A 20,905-nucleotide genomic window follows, 5' to 3' on the forward strand; every position below is an offset into this window, starting at 1 on the left:
TACTGTGATTATTATTATTTGACCATGCTGGTCGTTTATGAACATTTGAACATCTTGGCCATGTTCTGTTATAATCTCCACCCGGCACAGCCAGAAGAGGACTGGCCACCCCTCATAGCCTGGTTCCTCTCTAGGTTTCTTCCTAGGTTTTGGCCTTTCTAGGGAGTTTTTCCTAGCCACCGTGCTTTTACACCTGCATTGCTTGCTGTTTGGGGTTTTAGGCTGGGTTTCTGTACAGCACTTTGAGATATCAGCTGATGTAAGAAGGGCTATATAAATACATTTGATTTGATTTGAGTTAGTTATTGATCCTGTCATTAGATAGTAGACAGTTAGTTATTGATCCTGTCATCAGATACAGGACAGTTAGTTATTGATCCTGTCATCAGATACAGGACAGTTAGTTATTGATCCTGTCATCAGATAGAGGACAGTTAGTTATTGATCCTGTCATCAGATAGAGGACAGTTAGTTATTGATCCTGTCATCAGATAGAGGACAGTTAGTTATTCATCCTGTCATCAGATAGAGGACAGTTAGTTATTGATCCTGTCATCAGATAGTGGACAGTTAGTTATTGATCCTGTCATCAGATAGAGGACAGTTAGTTATTGATCCTGTCATCAGATACAGGACAGTTAGTTATTCATCCTGTCATCAGATAGAGGACAGTTAGTTATTGATCCTGTCATCAGATAGTGGACAGTTAGTTATTCACTACCTCTCTCTCCTCTCCTCTTTCTCTCATCTCCTCTCCTCTCTTTCAATATCTGTCAGCTCTCTCTCTCTCTTTTTATACCTCTTTCTCCGGTGTGTGTGTGTTTGTGTGTGTGTGTGCACGCGCGCCTGTGTGCGAATAAATAGGAGAGAGAGAGAAAGAGGAAGAGGAAGTGAGAGTTTGAAAATGTGTTTGTGTGTTCTTAGTTACCGTACAGGTTTCAGTCACATCCCCAGGCTACCTAGCTGTTATCAGGCTAGTTGTTATCTCTCCCTCTCTCTCTCTCTGACACAATCAAAGTAAAGCTGACACTTCAGAAAGCATTTAAGTGATTTGTGACCCTCTTTCTATAGCAACAGTCATCAAAATTACTAAAAGGTTTTAGAAACCATTCTAATTAATGGACAATGGCTGAAGACACTCCAAAACTTTAATCGTTTTTATAATCCATCAGATTTTTACTGAATTATAGCACATACAATATTTTACTGGAACGGACCAATAATTAATGGAGTTGAGAGATTTTGGTGTGAATTCAGGATTTACATTTATTGGACAATTTCAAAAAATGTTCTTGTAAGAATGCACTCATATATACATTTTGTTATATTATCTGGTATTTTTTATAATTTTTCTATATCGAAAATGATATGTCTCAATTGCATAAATACACCTGGAGTATTTGCATGTATGAATTCATTAACATAAAGGTTGGAACTGGGCTGCAACCATCAAACACTTGCTCTGTCTACCCTAATTGCAGTCACCTGTGTTGTTTAATTAATTACTGTGTTGTCATGTTCTCTTTCATAATTCAGCAAGTGTGTCAGTGAGGGGATTCGTTTTTCCGGCCCGGGTTACCCGTGCACCCGGAGGGAGGAGTTTGAGCTGGGTAAAAGGGATTGTATTCGTTTTGGAGTCGGGCTGCCTCCTGGGCGTGAGCCAGGAGCTCCACTCTGGCCGACGGCGAAGTCAAAGCTCAAAACAAAAGTGACGTAAATAAGCACAAGGAGTAATGGCTCCCGAGCGGTGCAGCGGTATAAGGCACTGCATCTCACTGCATCTCACTGCATCTCAGTGCATCTCACTGCATCTCACTGCATCTCACTGCATCTCACTGCATCTCAGTGCATCTCAGTGCATCTCAGTGCATCTCACTGCATCTCACTGCATCTCAGTGCATCTCACTGCATCTCAGTGCATCTCACTGCATCTCACTGCATCTCAGTGCATCTCACTGCATCTCACTGCATCTCAGTGCATCTCAGTGCTTGAGGCGTCACCACAGACACACTGGCTTGATTCCAGGCTGTATCACAACCGGCCGTTATTGGGAGTCCCACAGGGCGGTGCACAATTGGCCCAGCGTCGTCCGGGTTTGGCCGGTGTAGGCCGTCGTTGTAAATAAGAATTTGTTCTTAACTGATTTAGGGTAAGATAAAAGGTTACATAATATATATATATATATATATATATATATATATTATATATATATATATATATATATATATTTAAATGAGTAGGATTCTCTGATTTCAAATACAAATGAAGTTATTGCTTTTGATTAAAAAAAGGCTTTAACTACCTTCCAAATGAAATCTAGTTTGAAAATTAAAACATTTATTCCATGGAAAAGAGATGATGTATGTTTCTTGACGATGCAGTATGCTGCCTTGTTGACAACATGACCGAGGGGCGCAGATTACAGTTTGATTTGAGAAAAGCGCTCTCGCCCGATGACTTGACGGCCCATTGTCCAGTTCAACCCGGGCCAGCGTAATAGAACTCCCACTATAGCAGGATACCGTCAGATTAAAAATCAACACGTTTGGCTCGAGATTACACCCATCTATACATACGTTACATAATATCACCATAATCTGAGTGTTCATTTTCCGAATTTGCTTTAATTTCAGCTCATCTAGTTTGTAAACACTTCAGTCATATTAAATGATAAGCTTCAGCCTTTGACAGGTCATTACAAACATTTTCACGGTCGTAATGTTAACAGGAAAAAACAACAGGCGCAAGCAAGAAAGAGTCTCAGGAGTAAAATGAAACAGATCAATCCAGAGCATTCAGGGCCTCACCTGTTTAGCTAAAAAATAAATATATCTAATAATTATTTATTTATTTATTTAGCCTGTTTTCCACGTTATTTGGCATTAATTCATGTCACATATCCGTTTGCAAACAATGTAAGAAAAAATATTGAGTTAACAAAGCCGCATACAAACATGGTCTCTTTGTTGAGTAAGGCAGCTCCAAAATGCAGGTGTTTCAGACTAGCTCAGTGCTTTCTGTGGTGGAGGGGCAGCCAGCGGAAAATACAGAGCGTATCCAATGGTAATCTCTGTAGTTGCGCCGTGATTGGCTCAGTGTTGTGTCACTCATGGGGACACTATGAATCTAGAGGGAGAGATTCACAGTTCAAGCCCTCTTGGGTTCTGCCATAGATTTACATTAGAAGTGCCCGTACAAGAAGACTCAAGGTCTTTGGCCACAGATAAAATGAGGTCAAATCAAGTTATATCTACCGTAGCTGTGATTGGACTGATCATGTTACTTATAAAATCTTAGCTAGCAAGCAACACAAGCAGTAATCATCATGAATCACATCGACAATATACTGGCAAAACCTTTTCAATCCTTGTCATATGAAGATTATAAGACTGACTGGGAAAATACATTTTGAAAGGTCATCCAACTAGGAATTCCAAACGGGGAACTCGGTCCTCTTTCCTCTTTTTCGACCTGAAAAATCACTGACGTTATAATTCAACCTTGTTCTGGTTGAGTTCCCAGTTGTCTTGAAAGCACCTTTGATGAAGAAATCTTCCCACCGCCGCACAACCTTCCTGTTCAAGTGAGAACAGCACAACAACAAAAATGTCTTGTATGATAATGCATAAAAACATAATGTGCTTTTCTTCGTGAGGAGGGGATACTATATCATGTTGTTGTGTCTGGAACCATGAAGAGGGGATACTATATAGTGTTGTTTCTGTAACCATGAAGAGGGGATACTATATAATGTTGTTGTGTCTGTAACCATGAAGAGGGGATACTATATAGTGTCTGTTAGTTACAGACCCAACAACATTATATTATAGTATCCTCTCCTTGTAACCATGGTTGACAGGGACAGTCTCTTCCCTACATAAGGGACGCCGATGGCATTACCCATATGGTTGATGAGTATCTCCTTATATTGAAAATGTATGGTCCATTACTAGACGTCCGCGTGTGTTATTAAAATAGGCCGACGGCCTCAGGTCGTGCCCCAGGGCCGGATCTTCCAGGAAGTCATCAAATAAAATCTCTCTGACATTTGATTTCCGTTTTATAAAAGTTCAAAGTTTTGGTCATTATTCCACTGTTCCGGAACATTCCACCAGATGGCGACTTATTGCAAATGGACAAAACATCACCAAACAGACATGGCCGTTTCTCCTAAACGGAAAAGACTTCGAAGACAAAACTTGGTGAGCACAGGTTTGGCCAAATGGGCATTTAGCCCAGAAACAAGATGGCGTCGAGGCTTCAATGTTTTTTGAGTTAAGGCCCATTTTCTGGGATTAAAGGTCAAAAATGTCAATATAGCGCTAATGTGACTGCTTCACGTCAAAGTACATGAACCTACAGTGTAAGGAAAAAAAGAACCAGCCATTTATCTATCGTAATTTACGAGAAATAATTCAATGTCCATTCGGTGATCGATAATGAAATGTGGGTTTTTTCAAAAAAGTTATAGATCCAGTTACGCTAACGTCCAGTGAAATTGCAGAGCGCCAAATTCAGAAACAGAAATACTCATTATAAAAATTCAGAAAACATACAAGTGTTATACATAGGTTTAAAGATGAACTTCTTGTGAATCCAACCATGGTGTCAGATTTCAAAAAGGCTTTACGGCGAAAGCATACCATGCGATTATTTGAGAACATTGCCCAGCAACAAATCATTACAAACAGTAACCAGCCAAGTAGAAGAGTTACACAAGTCAGAAATAGAGATAAAATGAATCACTTACCTTTGATAATCTTCATATGGTTGCACTCAGTAGACATTCATTTACTCAATAAAAGTTTGTTTTGTTCGATAATGTCTCTCTTTATATCCAAAAACCTCTGTTTTGTTTGCGCAATTTCTTCAGAAATCCACAAGCTCAAACGCAGTCACAACAGGCAGACAAAAATCCAAATTGTATCCGTAAAGTTCATAGAAACATGTCAAACAATGTTTATATTCAATCCTTTTAGCCTAAATAATCGATAATATTTCATACCGGACAATAACATCGTCAATATAAAAGGTAAACAAGAAAGGCGTGCTCTCGGGATTCTGCATGAAAAATCTCTGTGACACTTTAGGGTCCAGTCATTCAGACTGGTCTTACTCCCTCATTTTTCAGAATACAAGCCTGAAACAATTTCTAAAGACTGTTGACATCTAGTGGAAGGCATAGGAACTGCAATTTGAGTCCTAAGTCAATGGATACTGTAAAGGCATTGAATAGAAAACTACAAAAATAAAAAAATCCTATTTCCTCGATGGATCTTTCTCAGGTTTTCACCTGCCAAATCAGTTCTGTTATCCTGTTGGGGGTAGGGGGCAGTATTTGCACGGCCGGATAAAAAACGTACCCGATTTAGTCTGGTTATTACTACTGCCCAGAAACTAGAATATGCATATAATTATTGGCTTTGGATTGAAAACACCCTAAAGTTTCTAAAACTGTTTGAATGGTGTCTGTGAGTATAACAGAACTCATATGGCAGGCAAAAACCTGAGAAGATTTCATGCAGGAAGTGGCCTGTCCGACAAGGTGTCGTTCTTCTTGTCTCTGTTTATTGAAGAGTGAGGATCTTAGCTGTCCCGTGACACTTCCTACGGCTGCCATAGGTTCTCAGAAGGCGGCAAAATACTGAATCGTGGCTTTGCAGGCTCTGGCTGAAAAAAAAGTAGCGCGTTTGGGTAGTGGCTGGTTACAGTACTGTGAGACTCAGGCTCGTGCCCGCGTCGACCGAAAGCTTTGTTTTCTTTCCTCTGTTTAGCTAAATGGACATTCCCGGTCGGAATATTATTGCTTTTTTACGAGAAAAATGGCATAAAAATGGATTTTAAACAGCGGTTGACATGCTTCGAAGTACGGTAATGGAATATTTAGATTTTTTTTGTCACGAATTGCGCCATGCGCGGGACCCTGATTTACCATTTCGGATAGTGTCTGGGACGCACGAACAAAGCGCCGCTATTCGGATATAACGATGGATTATTTTGGACCAAACCAACATTTGTTATTGAAGTAGCAGTCCTGGGAGTGCATTCTGACGAAGACAACAAAAGGTAATCAAACTTTTATAATAGTAAATCTGATATTGGTGAGTGCTAAACTTGCCGGGTGTCTAAATAGCTAGCCCGTGATGGCTGGGCTATGTACTTAGAATATTGCAAAATGTGCTTTCACCAAAAATCCGTTCCGCTAGCGGAACGTCTAGATGTAAGAGGTTAATGAAAACTGAGGATCTTTGCTGTAACGTGACACTTCCTACGACTCCCATAGGCTCTCAGAAGGCGGGAAAAAGCTGAATGATGTAATTCCAGCCACTGCCTGAAAAACATTAGCGCTTTTGGTAAGTGCTCTATCAGAGGACAATGGGACTGAGGCGCGTGCACGAGTTGACCCCATGTTTTTATTTTCTCTCTCTTTGAACCTAAACACGCTTTCCCGGTCAGAATATTATCACTTTTTTACGAGAAAAATTGCATAAAAATTGATTTTAAACAGCTGTTGACATGCTTCGAAGTACGGTAATGGAATATTTAGAATTTTTTTGTCACGGAATGCGTCGTGCGCGTCACCCTTCTTTACCATTCGGATAGTGTCTTGAACGCACGAACAAAACAGAGGATATTTGAACATAACTATGGATTATTTTGAACCAAACCAACATTTGTTATTGAAGTAGAAGTCCTGGGAGTGCATTCTGAAGAAGAACAGCAAAGGTAATAACATTTTTCTTATAGTAAATCTGACTTTGGTGAGGGCTAAACTTGGTGGGTGTCTAAATAGCTAGCCCTGTGATGCCGTGCTATCTACTTAGAATATTGCAAAATGTGCTTTCACCAAAAAGCTATTTTAAAATTGGACATAGCGAGTGCATAGAGGAGTTCTTTATCTATAATTCTTAAAATAATTATGTTTTTTGTGAACGTTTATCGTGAGTAATTTAGTAAATTCACCGGAAGTTTGCGGGGGGTATGCTAGTTCTGAACGTCACATGCTAATGTAAAAAGCTGGTTTTTGATATAAATATGAACTTGATTGAACAAAACAAAATGTCCTAGGGTTGTCATCTGATGAAGATCATCAAAGGTTAGTGCTGCATTTAGCTGTGGTTTGGGTTTATGTGACATTATATGCTAGCTTGAAAAATGGGTGTCTGATTATTTCTGGCTGGCTACTCTGCTGACATAATCTAATGTTTTGCTTTCGATTTAAAGCCTTTTTGAAATCGGACAGTGTGGTTAGATTAACCTGTTAGGGCTAGGGGGCAGTATTGACACGGCTGGATAAAAAACATACCCGATTTAATCTGGTTACCACTCCTACCCAGTAACTAGAATATGCATATACTTATTACATATGGATAGAAAACACCCTAAATTTTCTAAAACTGTTTGAATGGTGTCTGTGAGTATAACAGAACTCAAATGGCAGGTCAAAACCTGAGAGATTCCTTTACAGGAAGTGGCCTGTCTGACCATTTCTTGAACTTCTTTTCCATCTCTATCATTTACTAAGGATCTCTGCTCTAACGTGACACTTCCCACGTCGTCCATAGGCGCTCAGAGCCCGGGAAAAAACAGAATGTCGTCATTCCAGCCCCAGGCTGAAACACATTATCGCCTTTCTCAAGTGGCCGATCAAGGGACTCTGGGCTTATGCGCGTGACCCGACCGCCCCCGCCTTTGGGATTTTTTTCCTCTGTTTGCCGAAAAGGAGATTCCCTGTCGGAATATTATCGCTTTTCTACGAGAAAAATGGCGTAAAAATTGATTTTAAACAGCGGTTGACATGCTTCGAAGTACGGTAATGGAATATTTAGAATTTTATTGTCACGAATTGCGCCATGCGCGCGACACTTCTTTACTATTTCGGATAGTGTCTGGAACGCACGAACAAAACGCCGCTATTCGGATATAACGATGGATTATTTTGGACCAAACCAACATTTGTTATTGAAGTAGCAGTCCTGGGTGTGCATTCTGACGAAGACAACAAAAGGTAATCAAACTTTTATAATAGTAAATATGATTATGGTGAGTGCTAAACTTGCCGGGTGTCTAAATAGCGAGCCCGTGATGCCTGGGCTATGTACTTAGAATATTGCAAAATGTGCTTTCACCAAAAGCTATTTTAAAATCGGACATATCGAGTGCATAGAGGAGGTCTGTATCTATAATTCTTAAAATAATTGTTATGCTTTTTGTGAACGTTTATCGTGAGTAATTTAGTAAAATGTTAGCGAATTCCCCGGAAGTTTGCGGGGGTATGCTAGTTCTGAACGTCACATGCTAATGTAAAAAGCTGGTTTTTGATATAAATATGAACTTGATTGAACAAAACATGCATGTATTGTATAACATAATGTCCTAGGGTTGTCATCTGATGAAGATCATCAAAGGTGAGTGCTGCATTTAGCTGTCTTCTGGGTTTTGGTGACATTATATGCTGGCTTGAAAAATGGGTGTCTGATTATTTCTGGCTTGGTACTCTGCTGACATAATCTAATGTTTTGCTTTCGTTGTAAAGCCTTTTTGAAATTGGACAGTGTGGTTAGATTAACGAGAGTCTTGTCTTTAAATAGCTGTAAAATAGTCATATGTTTGAGAAATTGAAGTAATAGGATTTTGAAGGTTTTGAAAATCGTGCCACAGGCTGCCAGTGGCTGTTACGTAGGTGGGACGAATTCGTCCCGCCTAGCCCAGAGAGGTTAACGAGAGTCTTGTCTTTAAAATGGTGTAAAATAGTCATATGTTTGAGAAATTGAAGTAATAGCATTTCTAAGGTATTTGAATAACGCTCCACGGGATTCAACTGGCTGTTGAGTAGGTGGGACGATTTCATCCCGCCGACCCTAGAGAGGTTAAACTCACAAACATTATTTTTACGGTTTTGGAAACTTTAGAGTGTTTCCTATCCAAATCTACCAATTATATGCATATCCTAGCTTTTGGGCCTGAGTAGCAGGCAGTTTAATTTGGGCATGCTTTTCATCCAAAATTCCGAATGCTGCTACTCCCCTACCCTACTGAAGTTAAGGCGGGTTTCGGAGCTCTACGTGATTTCTGTGATTTTCGGAACTCACACACCTACACAGTCAATGGGGAGTGACACAGTGTGAAGCTAACAGACACATAGAGCCTGCAATAGTTACCTTCGTTCGAACTATCAAAGAACCGTCAGACCTGGAGCTCTGAAACTTTATATACATGTTTTGGAGCTTAAGTCGATAGGGCACGGTGAGTTATGTGGCTCTAGAAGGTACTCAGGCTGAGAAACAGCGTCGTACATTTGCAATGACTGAACAGGCAGTTAACCTGTTGGGTCTAGGGGCAGCATTTGCACGTCTGGATAAAAAAAAATGTACCCGATTTAATCTGGTTACTAATCCTACCCAGTAACTAGAATATGCATATACTTATTATATATGGATAGAAAACACTCTAAAGTTTCCAAAACTGTTTGAATGGTGTCTGTGAGTATAACAGAACTCATTTGGCAGGCAAAACCCTGAGACATTTTCTGACAGGAAGTGGATACCTGATGTGTTGTATTGACTTTAAACCTATCCCATTGAAAAACACAGGGGTTTAGGAATATTTTGGCACTTCCTATTGCTTCCACTAGATGTCACCAGCCTTTACAAAGTGTTTTGAGTGTTCTGGAGGGAGATCTGACCGAACAAGAGCCATGGAACGGTGATGTCCCATTAGACACCTGGCGCGCTACTTCATGTTGGGTACCCTCGTTCCAATACGTTATAAAAGACTATGCATTCGTCCACCTTGAATATTATTCATGTTCTGGTTAAAAAGGCCCTAATGATTTATGCTATACAACGTTTGACATGTTTGAACGAACGGAAATATATTTTTTCCCTCGTTCATGACGAGAAGTCCGGCTGGCTTACATCATGTGCTAACGAGACGGAGATTTTTGGACATAAATGATGAGCTTTTTTGAACAAAACTACATTCGTTATGGACCTGTGATACCTGGAAGTGACATCTGATGAAGAGAATCAAAGGTAATGGATTATTTACATAGTATTTTCGATTTTAGATCTCCCCAACATGACGTCTAGTCTGTATCGCAACGCGTATTTTTCTGGGCACAGTGCTCAGATTATTGCAAAGTGTGATTTCCCAGTAAGGTTATTTTTAAATCTGGCAAGTTGATTGCGTTCAAAAGATGTAAATCTATAATTCTTTAAATGACAATATAATATTTTACCAATGTTTTCTAATTTTAATTATTTAATTTGTGACGCTGACTTGACTGCCGGTTATTGGAGGGAAACGATTTCCTCAACATCAATGCCATAGTAAAACGCTGTTTTTGTATATAAATATCAACTTGATAGAACTAAAAATGCATGCATTGTCTAACATAATGTCCTAGGAGTGTCATCTGATGGAGATTGTAAAAGGTTAGTGCATCATTTTAGCTGGTTTTATGGTTTTGGTGACCCTGTCTTTGACTTGACAAAACATTACACACAACTCTTGTAAATGTACTGTCCTAACATACTCTAAATTTATGCTTTCGCCGTAAAACCTTTTTGAAATCGTAAAACGTGGTTAGATTAAGGAGATGTTTATCTTTCAAATGGTGTAACATAGTTGTATTTTTGAAAAATTTGAATTTTGACATTTATTTGGATTCAAATTTGCCGCTCTTGAAATGCACCTGCTGTTGATGGAGTGCACCACGGGTGGCACGCTAGCGTCCCACCTAGCCCCAAGAGGTTAACCCACTGTTCCTAGGCCGTCATTGAAAAAAAGAATTTGTTCTTACTTGCCTAGTTAAATAAAGGTAAAATAAAAAATAAATAAAAAAATCATTTTGACCATCGCGAAAATGACAACATTTGGAAAGGTCCCAGAGTCACAAGACTGGGTGCATTGAAACCACTTCGACCCATAGAGACGGGCCCTAAAGTTTCTGTCCAATAGCTCATTCAGGGACCCCATAGCAACGCCCGGAACAAGTGGATTTTTGCACGAATTAATGGTTAATGCTCAGGCTCTGAATGACCTATCGAGCAGAAACTCGGGATTCGGGGTCGCCTCAGCTAGGCCTACACATAATGTCAGAACTGGACCCGCAGCTACAATGTAACTACGTGTTTTAATTTTTTTATGGTTTAAACAGAAGACGCTGTGAAATTTGGGCCTGCTCTGAAATATGTGATAGTTGGCTTCTAAACGAGTTGGACAAAGTGGGTTTGGTGCCAGTTTGTATCAGTTTGGTGTCAGAATGATATCTTACTGACTGATGGACGCTGACTTGATGGCTGACTTCTGTCCATTTGCAATAAGTTTAAACAGTAATGAACCATCTCCAAATTGACATGCTGAAATCAACACCAACGAAGCGATGGAGAGGACCCACTATCACTGCCCGGCCATCCCAAGTTCAATGGGAAAGTCAATTGGGCATTTCTGCTGTATATTACTGCATGTCAAATTTGTGATGGTAAATGTCCATTGTAAGACATTGCAAATGGACAGCCATGCGCCTGGTTACCTGAACGGGTTACCAGTAGCATTTTTTTTAAAGTTTTTTAATGCCTTTAGGGAGGTGCAAGGGGTCCATGGCCGGGTAGGGGGCACCCCCCACCCGTGCCCAACCAATAGAAGGTGCCCTTGGTCATATTGGACTTTTTATCTTTAAAAAACGACAGAGTCCCACTTCTCTCTCATTGCACCAAATTCCTATGTCCTATGACTTCCTATGATCAAACATGACAAATAGACCTTATAGGTTGATTCCAGGCTTAACATAGGGATATATATCATTTGGTCAGTATAAATGCCATTTGGACATTTCTTATGCCATTTTGACATGGTTTACACTGACTTTTGGGTTCGGAAGCCGACTCCTATGATCATATATGGCAAATGGACATAACAACCAGATTTGGTACTTTCAATACGTATGTATGGCATATAATGTATAATTGATTAAAAAATGTTGATAAATGGTCCAGAAAGCAATTTTCTTTTACAAATCTTTTAGATTATCAAAATTGGGTCTTGATTTTGTGAACATTTGCCATATGAAAAGTTACTGTTGAGCGCGCTCGCCATCTTTGGGATTTTTGGTGTATGACACTTTGCATTTGCTATGAGGTTTGGATGAACTGCCGTCCATTTGAGTGGTATTTACGATTGTGTGTATGATTCGCCCAATGCATTTTTGGTAAGGGTCTTTCCTTACCCTTCAAATATTTGTTTTCACCAAAATGTTCAGTTGATATTGTATGAGTTGTTAAGTTTGCCCCACCAAGATTTAAATGCTAAAATCACCATTAAGCCAGAGATTGAAGTGACATGGATTTTGCATCCTGAAACACAGGAAATAGATGCCTGAAAAACACAGATTTTCAGGTGGGCGGGTTATGCGCGTTGCTGCTTTTCCATGTGTGTTTGTGTGTTTGTTTGTGTGTGTATGTGTGTGTGTGTGTGTGTGTTTGTGAAACACATATAGTGTCACGCACTGATCTGTTTAACCTTGTCCTTGTGCTTGTCTCCACCCCCCTCCATGTGTCGCCCATCTTCCCCAATTATCCCCTGGGTATTTATACCTGTTGTCGTGTCTTTGGCATCATTAAACTGAAGACATGTTTATCAAATGACTCTCTGTAATTATTTTTACGCGATTAAACTGATTAATCGTGTAACTGTAATTAACTAGGAGGTCGGGACACCAAGGAAAATATTCAGATTACAAAGTTATAATTTTCCTAACATAACTTTCAGATATTATAATATCTGATCAATTAGTCTCCTGATTAATGATGTGTTATTTACCTCGTCAGTCTCATTCCAAACGTCGTAAATTGTTGGTTATCTGCACGAACCCAGTCTTCACTATGAGTCATCCATACATCAATTGTCTTAAAATCATTTATTTTCTAATCTAAGTAATTCACAGAAATGCATAACAAACAGTAGGTATCGTTACAAAGAAATGATAAAGGATTGTGCCCTAGTGGGCTAAACCGACATGGCGGTTTGTTAGACAAAAGGGGAGTGTAGGTCAGCTGAGAAGGCACAACAGAGTTGATAAATATTAACAATTGATACGCTAATCCTTTACACCTGGATCTTGCAGCTAGCTAGCTGCTACCTGAGTGACTATTGGCAACGTCTGTCCCGGAGTTAACATAAATTATTCTGGAGCTAGCCAGCTGCAGAGTTTCATCAGCCACTCCTGGGCTATTCTGGAGCTAGCCAGCTGAAGAGTTCCATCAGCCTCTCCTTGGCTACAATCACCGATCCGGACCCGTTTTACTGCCGATGCGGAGCCCCATTGGGCCTTCACGACTGGACCACCGACGTTATCTGCCCGAGGGAGTTATCCAACTGGCCCCTCCGTCGCGACGTAGCCCATCTGCGGCCCGCTAATCGTTAGCTGTCTTATCGGCTGCTATCTGAATAGGTCTATCGGATAATTGTCTTGGGCCACTATAACTAACTATTTTGCCAATTGGACTGGTCCCCCCTACTACACGGAACCCCACTAATCTACAGACGGAACCGCACGAGGCGGCTAAAAACAGACCTCCCTCCATCTTCTACCAGCTTGCTACCTATGGCTCGGCTAGCTATCTAACTCTCACTGGACCCTTTGATCACTCGGCTAAGCATGCCTCTCCTTAATGTCAATATGCCTTGTCCATTGCTGTTCTGGTTAGTGTTTATTGGCTTATTTCACTGTAGAGCCTCTAGCCCTGCTCATTATACCTTATCCAACCTCTCAGTTCCTCCACCCACACATGCTATGACATCTTCTGGTTTCAATGATGTTTCTAGAGACAATTTCTCTCGCATCATCACTAAATGCCTAGGTTTACCTCCACTGTATTCACATCCTACCATACCTTTGTCTGTACATTATACCATGAAGCTATTTTATCGGCCCCAGAAACCTGCTCCTTTTTCTCTCTATTCCGGACGTCACAGACGACCAATTCGTATAGCTTTTAGCCGTACCCTTATCCTCATACTTCTCTGTTCCTCTGGTGATGTAGAGGTGAATCCAGGCCCTGGAGTGCCTAGCTCCACTCCTACTCCCCAGGCGCTCTTTTTGATGACTTCTGTAACCGTAATAGCCTTGGTTTCATGCATGTTAACATTAGAAGCCTCCTCCCTAAGTTTGTTTTATTCACTGCTTTAGCACACTTTGCCAACCCGGATGTCCTAGCCGTGTCAAATTTCCTGGCTTAGGAAGTCCACCAAAAACTCTGAAATCTTCATCCCTAACTACAACGTTTTCAGACAAGATAGAACGGCCAAAGGGGGCGGTGTTGCAATCTACTGCAGAGATAGCCTGCAGAGTTCTGTCCTACTATCCAGGTCTGTACCCAAACAATTTGAACTTCTACTTTTAAAAATCCATCTCTCTAAAAACAAGTCTCTCACCGTTGCTGCCTGCTATAGACCACCCTCGGCCCCCAGCTGTGCTCTGGATACCATATGTGAAATGATTGCCCCCATCTATCTTCAGAGCTCGTGCTACTAGGTGACCTAACCTGGGACATGCTTAACACCCCAGCCATCCTATAATCCAAGCTTGACACCCTCAATCGCACACAAATTATTAATGAACCCACCAGGTACCACCCCAAAGCCGTAAACACTGGCATAGATATCATCCTAACCAATTTGCCCTCTAAATACACCTCTGCTGTTTTCAACCAAGATCTCAGTGATCACTGCCTCACTGCCTGCATCCGTAATGGGTCTGCGGTCAAACGACCTCCACTCATCACTGTCAAACGCTCCCTGAAACATTTCAGCGAGCAAGCCTTTCTAATCGACCTGGCCCTAGTATCCTGGAAGGATATTGACCTCATCCCGTCAGTAGAGGATGCCTGGTTATTTTTTTTTAAAGGCCTTCCTCACCATCTTAAATAAGCATGCCCCATTTAAGAAATTTAGAACCAGGAACAGATATAGCCCTTGGTTCTCCCCAGACCTGACTGCCCTTAACCAACACAAAAACATCCTATGGCATTCTGCATTAGCATCAAACAGCCCCTGTGATATGGAACTTTTCAGGGAAGTTAGAAACCAATATACACAGGCAGTTAGAAAAGCTAAGGCTAGCTTTTTCAAGCAGAAATTTGCTTCCTGCAACACAAATTCAAAAAAGTTATGGGACATTGTAAAGTCCATGGAGAATAAGAACACCTCCTCCCAACTGCCCACTGCACTGAGGATAGAAAACTCTGTCACCACCGATAAACCCACTATAATTGAGAATTTCAATAAGCATTTTTCTACGGCTGGCCATGCTTTCCACCTGGCTACCCCTACTGTAGTCAACAGCACTGCACTCCCCACAGCTACTCGCCCAAGCCTTCCCTATTTCTCCTTCTCCCAAATCCATTCAGCTGATGTTCTGAAAGAGCTGCAAAATCTGGAACCCTACAAATCAGCCGGGCTAGACAATCTGGACCCTTTCTTTCTAAAATTATCTGCCGAAATTATTGCAACCCTTATTACTAGCCTGTTCAACCTCTCTTTCTAGTCGTCTGAGATTCCCATAGATTGGAAAGCAGCTGCTGTCATCCCCCTCTTCAAAGGTGAGGCCACTCCTGACCCAAACGGCTATAGAGCTATATCCATCCTACCCTGCCTTTCTAAAGTCTTTGAAAGCCAAGTCAACAAACAGATTACCGACCATTTCGAATCCCACCGCACCTTCTCTGCTATGCAATCTGGTTTCAGAGCTGGTCATGGGTGCACCTCAGCCACGCTCAAGGTCCTAAAAGATATCGTAACCGCCATCGATAAGAAACAATACTGTGCTGCCGTTTTCATTGAACTGGCCAAAGCTTTCGACTCTGTCAATCACCACATCCTCATCGGCAGACTCAATAGCCTTGCTTTCTCTAATGATTGCATCGCCTGGTTCACCAACTACTTCTCTGATAGAGTTCAGTGTGTCAAATCGGAGGGCCTGTTGTCCGGACCTCTGGCAGTCTCTATGGGGGTGCCACAGGGTTCAATTCTTGGGCCAACTCTTTTCTCTGTATACATCAATGATGTCGCTCTTGCTGCTGCTGAGTCTCTGATCCACCTCTACGCAGACGACACCATTCTGTATACTTCTGGCCCTTCTTTGGACACTGTGTTAAAACCTCTTACATCTAGACGTTCCGCTAGCGGAACACCTGCTCCAATATCCAATGATAGGCGTGGCGCGAATTACAAATTCCTCAAAAATACAAAGACTTCAATTTTTCAAACATATGACTATTTCACAGCATTTTAAAGACAAGACTCTCCTTTATCTAACCACACTGTCCGATTTCAAAAAGGCTTTACAGCGAAAGCAAAACATTAGATTATGTCAGCAGAGTACCAAGCCAGAAATAATCAGACACCCATTTTTCAAGCTAGCATATAAAGTCACAAAAACCCAGAAGACAGCTAAATGCAGCACTAACCTTTGATGATCTTCATCAGATGACACACCTAGGACATTATGTTATACAATACATGCATGTTTTGTTCAATCAAGTTCATATTTATATCAAAAAACAACTTTTTACATTAGCATGTGACGTTCAGAACTAGCATACCCCCCGCAAACTTCCGGAGGAATTTGCTAACAATTTACTAAATTACTCACGATAAACGTTCACAAAAAGCATAACAATTAGTCAACTTCGTCAGAATGCACTCCCAGGACTGCTACTTCAATAACAAATGTTGGTTTGGTCCAAAATAATCCATCGTTATATCCAAATTGCGGCGTTTTGTTCGTGCGTTCCAGACACTATCTGAAAGGGTAAATAAGGGTCGTGCGCATGGTGCAATTCGTGACAAAAAAATCTAAATATTCCATTACCGTACTTCGAAGCATGTCAACCGCTGTTTAAAATCCATTTTTATGCCATTTTTCTCGTAAAAAAAGCGATAATATTCCGACCGGGAATGTCCATTTAGCTAAACAGAGGAAAGTAAACAAAGCTTTCGGTCGACGCGGGCACGAGCCTGAGTCTCACAGTACTGTAACCAGCCACTACCCAAACGCGCTACTTTGTTTCAGCCAGAGCCTGCAAAGCCATGATTCAGCTTTTTACCGCCTTCTGAGACCCTATGGCAGCCGTAGGAAGTGTCACGGGACAGCTAAGATCCTCACTCTTCAATAAACAGAGACAAGAAGAACGACACCTTGTCAGACAGGGCACTTACTGCATGAAACCTTCTCAGTTTTTGCCTGCCAAATGAGTTCTGTTATACTCACAGACACCATTCAAACAGTTTTAGAAACTTTAGGGTGTTTTAAATCCATATGTAATAAGTATATGCATATTCTAGTTACTGGGTAGGAGTGGTAACCAGATTAAATCGGGTACGTTTTTATCCAGCCGTGAAAATACTGCCCCATAGCCATAACAGGTTAACAACCCTCCAGACGAGCTTCAATGCCATACAACTCTCCTTCCATGGCCGCCAACTGCTCCTAAATACAAGTAAAACTAAATGCATGCTCTTCAACCGATCGCTGCCTGCACCTGCCCGCCTGTCCTGCATCACTACTCTGGACGGTTCTGACTTAGAATATGTGGACAACTACAAATACCTAGGTGTCTGGTTAGACTGTAAACTCTCCTTCCAGACTCACATCAAACATCTCCAATCCAAAGTTAAATCAAGAATTGGCTTCCTATTTCGCAACAAAGCATCCTTCACTCATGCTGCCAAACATACCCTCGTAAAACTGACCATCCTACCGATCCTCGACTTCGGGGATGTCATTTACAAAATAGCCTCCAATACCCTTCTCAACAAACTGGATGCAGTCTATCACAGTGCCATCCATATTGTCACCAAAGCCCCATATACTACCCACCACTGCGACCTGTACGCTCTCGTTGGCTGGCCTTCGCTTCATAATCGTCGCCAAACCCACTGGCTCCAGGTCATCTACTAGACCCTGCTAGGTAAAGTCCCCCCTTATCTCCGCTCACTGGTCACCATAGCAGCACCCACCTGTAGCACGCGCTCCAGCAGGTATATCTCTCTGGTCACCCCCAAAGCCAATTCCTCCTTTGGCCGTCTCTCTTTCCAGTTCTCTGCTGCCAATGACTGGAACGAACTACAAAAATCTCTGAAACTGGAAACACTTATCTCCCTCACTAGCTTTAAGCACCAGCTGTCAGAGCAGCTCACAGATCACTGCACCTGTACATAGCCCATCTATAATTTAGCCCAAACAACTACCACTTCCCCTACTGTATTTATTTATTTTATTTATTTTATTTTGCTCCTTTGCACCCCATTATCTCTATTTCTACTTTGCACTTTCTTCTATTACATATCTACCATTCCAGTGTTTTACTTGCTATATTGTATTTACTTTGCCACCATGGACTTTGTTGCCTTTACCTCCCTTATCTCACCTCATTTGCTCACATTGTATATAGACTTATTTTTCTACTGTATAATTGACTGTATATTTGTTTTACTCCATGTGTAACTCTGTGTTGTTGTATGTTGTCGAACTGCTTTGCTTTATCTTGGCCAGGTCGCAATTGTAAATGAGAACTTGTTCTCAACTTGCCTACCTGGTTAAATAAAGGTGAAATAATAATGTTAAAAAAATATTCCAAATAGCTTTATCCTTATTCATTAATTTTGTACAACCATTAGATGTAAGTCTCACAACTGAGGCTATGATATAAACAGAGCCATGGTAATGTGGCCGTATTGTCTCTCATGAGTTTCACAAAAGTGTACCAAACGGACCAGTTCGTAGCTGGATTCTTCACTGATCTTTTATGCCTTCTCCAGAACATAAATGTCATTTGGTTCTCCAGTCCTGTGAGGTGGACAAATTCCTGGGTTCTTTCTATGAAACCCACTCTCTCTGTATGCTGTGGCCATGAGAGTGCCGCAGAGGGCAATGTGATGACACTGTGTTTTCTGTCTGTGCCAGTTCTCTTGTTTGTTCAAGACTACCAGCGTTTAGTGTCTCAGCGCCTGCTTTTTCCAGTCTCTCTTTTCCCGCCCTCCTGGTTTTGACCCCTGCCTGTCCTGACTCCGAGCCCACCTGCCTGACCACTCTGCCTGAGCCTGCCTGCCGTCCTTTACCTGTGCCCCCACTCTGGATTACCGACCTCTGCCTGACCTGACCCTGGGCCTGCCTGCCGTCCTGTACCTTGGCCCCACTACTCTGGATTATCAACCCCTGCCCGCCTTGACCTGTTGTTTGCCTGCCACAGTTGTTACAATAAACATTGTTACCTCTACACAGTCTGCACATGGGTCTTAACTGAAACCTGATATATAGTACATTCACATTTTCAGTTTTAAAGTGTCAGAGATTATATGATACAGCAGAGAGAACAGTCCTTCTATACTCCATGTTAGATCAGCTATTATACAGTAGAGAACAGTCCTTCTAGACTACATGTTAGATCAACTATTATACAGTAGAGAACAGTCCTTCTAGACTCCATGTTAGATCAACTATTATACAGTAGAGAACAGTCCTTCTAGACTCCATGTTAGATCAACTATTATACAGTAGAGAACAGTCCTTCTAGACTCCATGTTAGATCAACTATTATATAATAGAGAACAGTCCTTCTAGACTCCATGTTAGATCAACTATTATACAGTAGAGAACAGTCCTTCTAGACTCCATGTTAGATTAACTATTATACAGTAGAGAACAGTCCTTCTAGACTCCATGTTAGATCAACTATTATATAATAGAGAACAGTCCTTCTAGACTCCATGTTAGATTAACTATTATACAGTAGAGAACAGTTCATTGTATTGTTATTGTATATATTTTGTTTTATTTGTATTGTCTGTATTATATACTTGTTATATAATGTATTTGACAAGGTAAACTGAATAAGATGGAAGTAGTTTGTGATTTATTAAAGCTAAAGGAGCAACCAAACTGTCTACCATGTAACATACTGTATCTACCATGTAACATACTGTATCTGCCGTTTAACATACTGTATCTACCATGTAACAACCTGTATCTACCATGTAACATACTGTATCTACCACGTAACAACCTGTATCTACCATGTAACATACTGTATCTACCATGTAACATACTGTATCTACCATGTAACATTCTGTATCTACCATGTAACAACCTGTATCTACCATGTAACATTCTGTATCTGCCGTTTAACATACTGTATCTACCATGTAACATACTGTATCTACCATGTAACATACTGTATCTACCATGTAACATACTGTATCTACCATGTAACATTCTGTATCTGCCGTTTAACATACTGTATCTACCATGTAACATACTGTATCTACCATGTAACATTCTGTATCTACCATGTAACATACTGTATCTACCATGTAACATTCTGTATCTGCCATTTAACATACTGTATCTACCATGTAACATACTGTATCTACCATTTAACATACTGTATCTGCCATGTAACATACTGTATCTACCATGTAACATACTGTATCTACCATGTAAAATTCTGTATCTACCATGTAACATTCTGTATCTACCATGTAACATTCTGTATCTACCATGTAACATACTGTATCTACCATGTAACATACTGTATCTACCATGTAACAACCTGTATCTACCATGTAACATACTGTATCTACCATGTAACATACTGTATCTACCATGTAACATTCTGTATCTACCATGTAACATTCTGTATCTGCCGTTTAACATACTGTATCTAGCATGTAACATACTGTATCTACCATGTAACATTCTGTATCTACCATGTAACATACTGTATCTACCATGTAACATTCTGTATCTGCCATTTAACATTCTGTATCTACCATGTAACATTCTGTATCTACCATGTAACATTCTGTATCTACCATGTAACATACTGTATCTAGCATGTAACA

Source organism: Salmo salar, unplaced genomic scaffold (assembly GCF_905237065.1).
Source record: "Salmo salar unplaced genomic scaffold, Ssal_v3.1, whole genome shotgun sequence".
Classification (NCBI taxonomy): domain Eukaryota; kingdom Metazoa; phylum Chordata; class Actinopteri; order Salmoniformes; family Salmonidae; genus Salmo; species Salmo salar.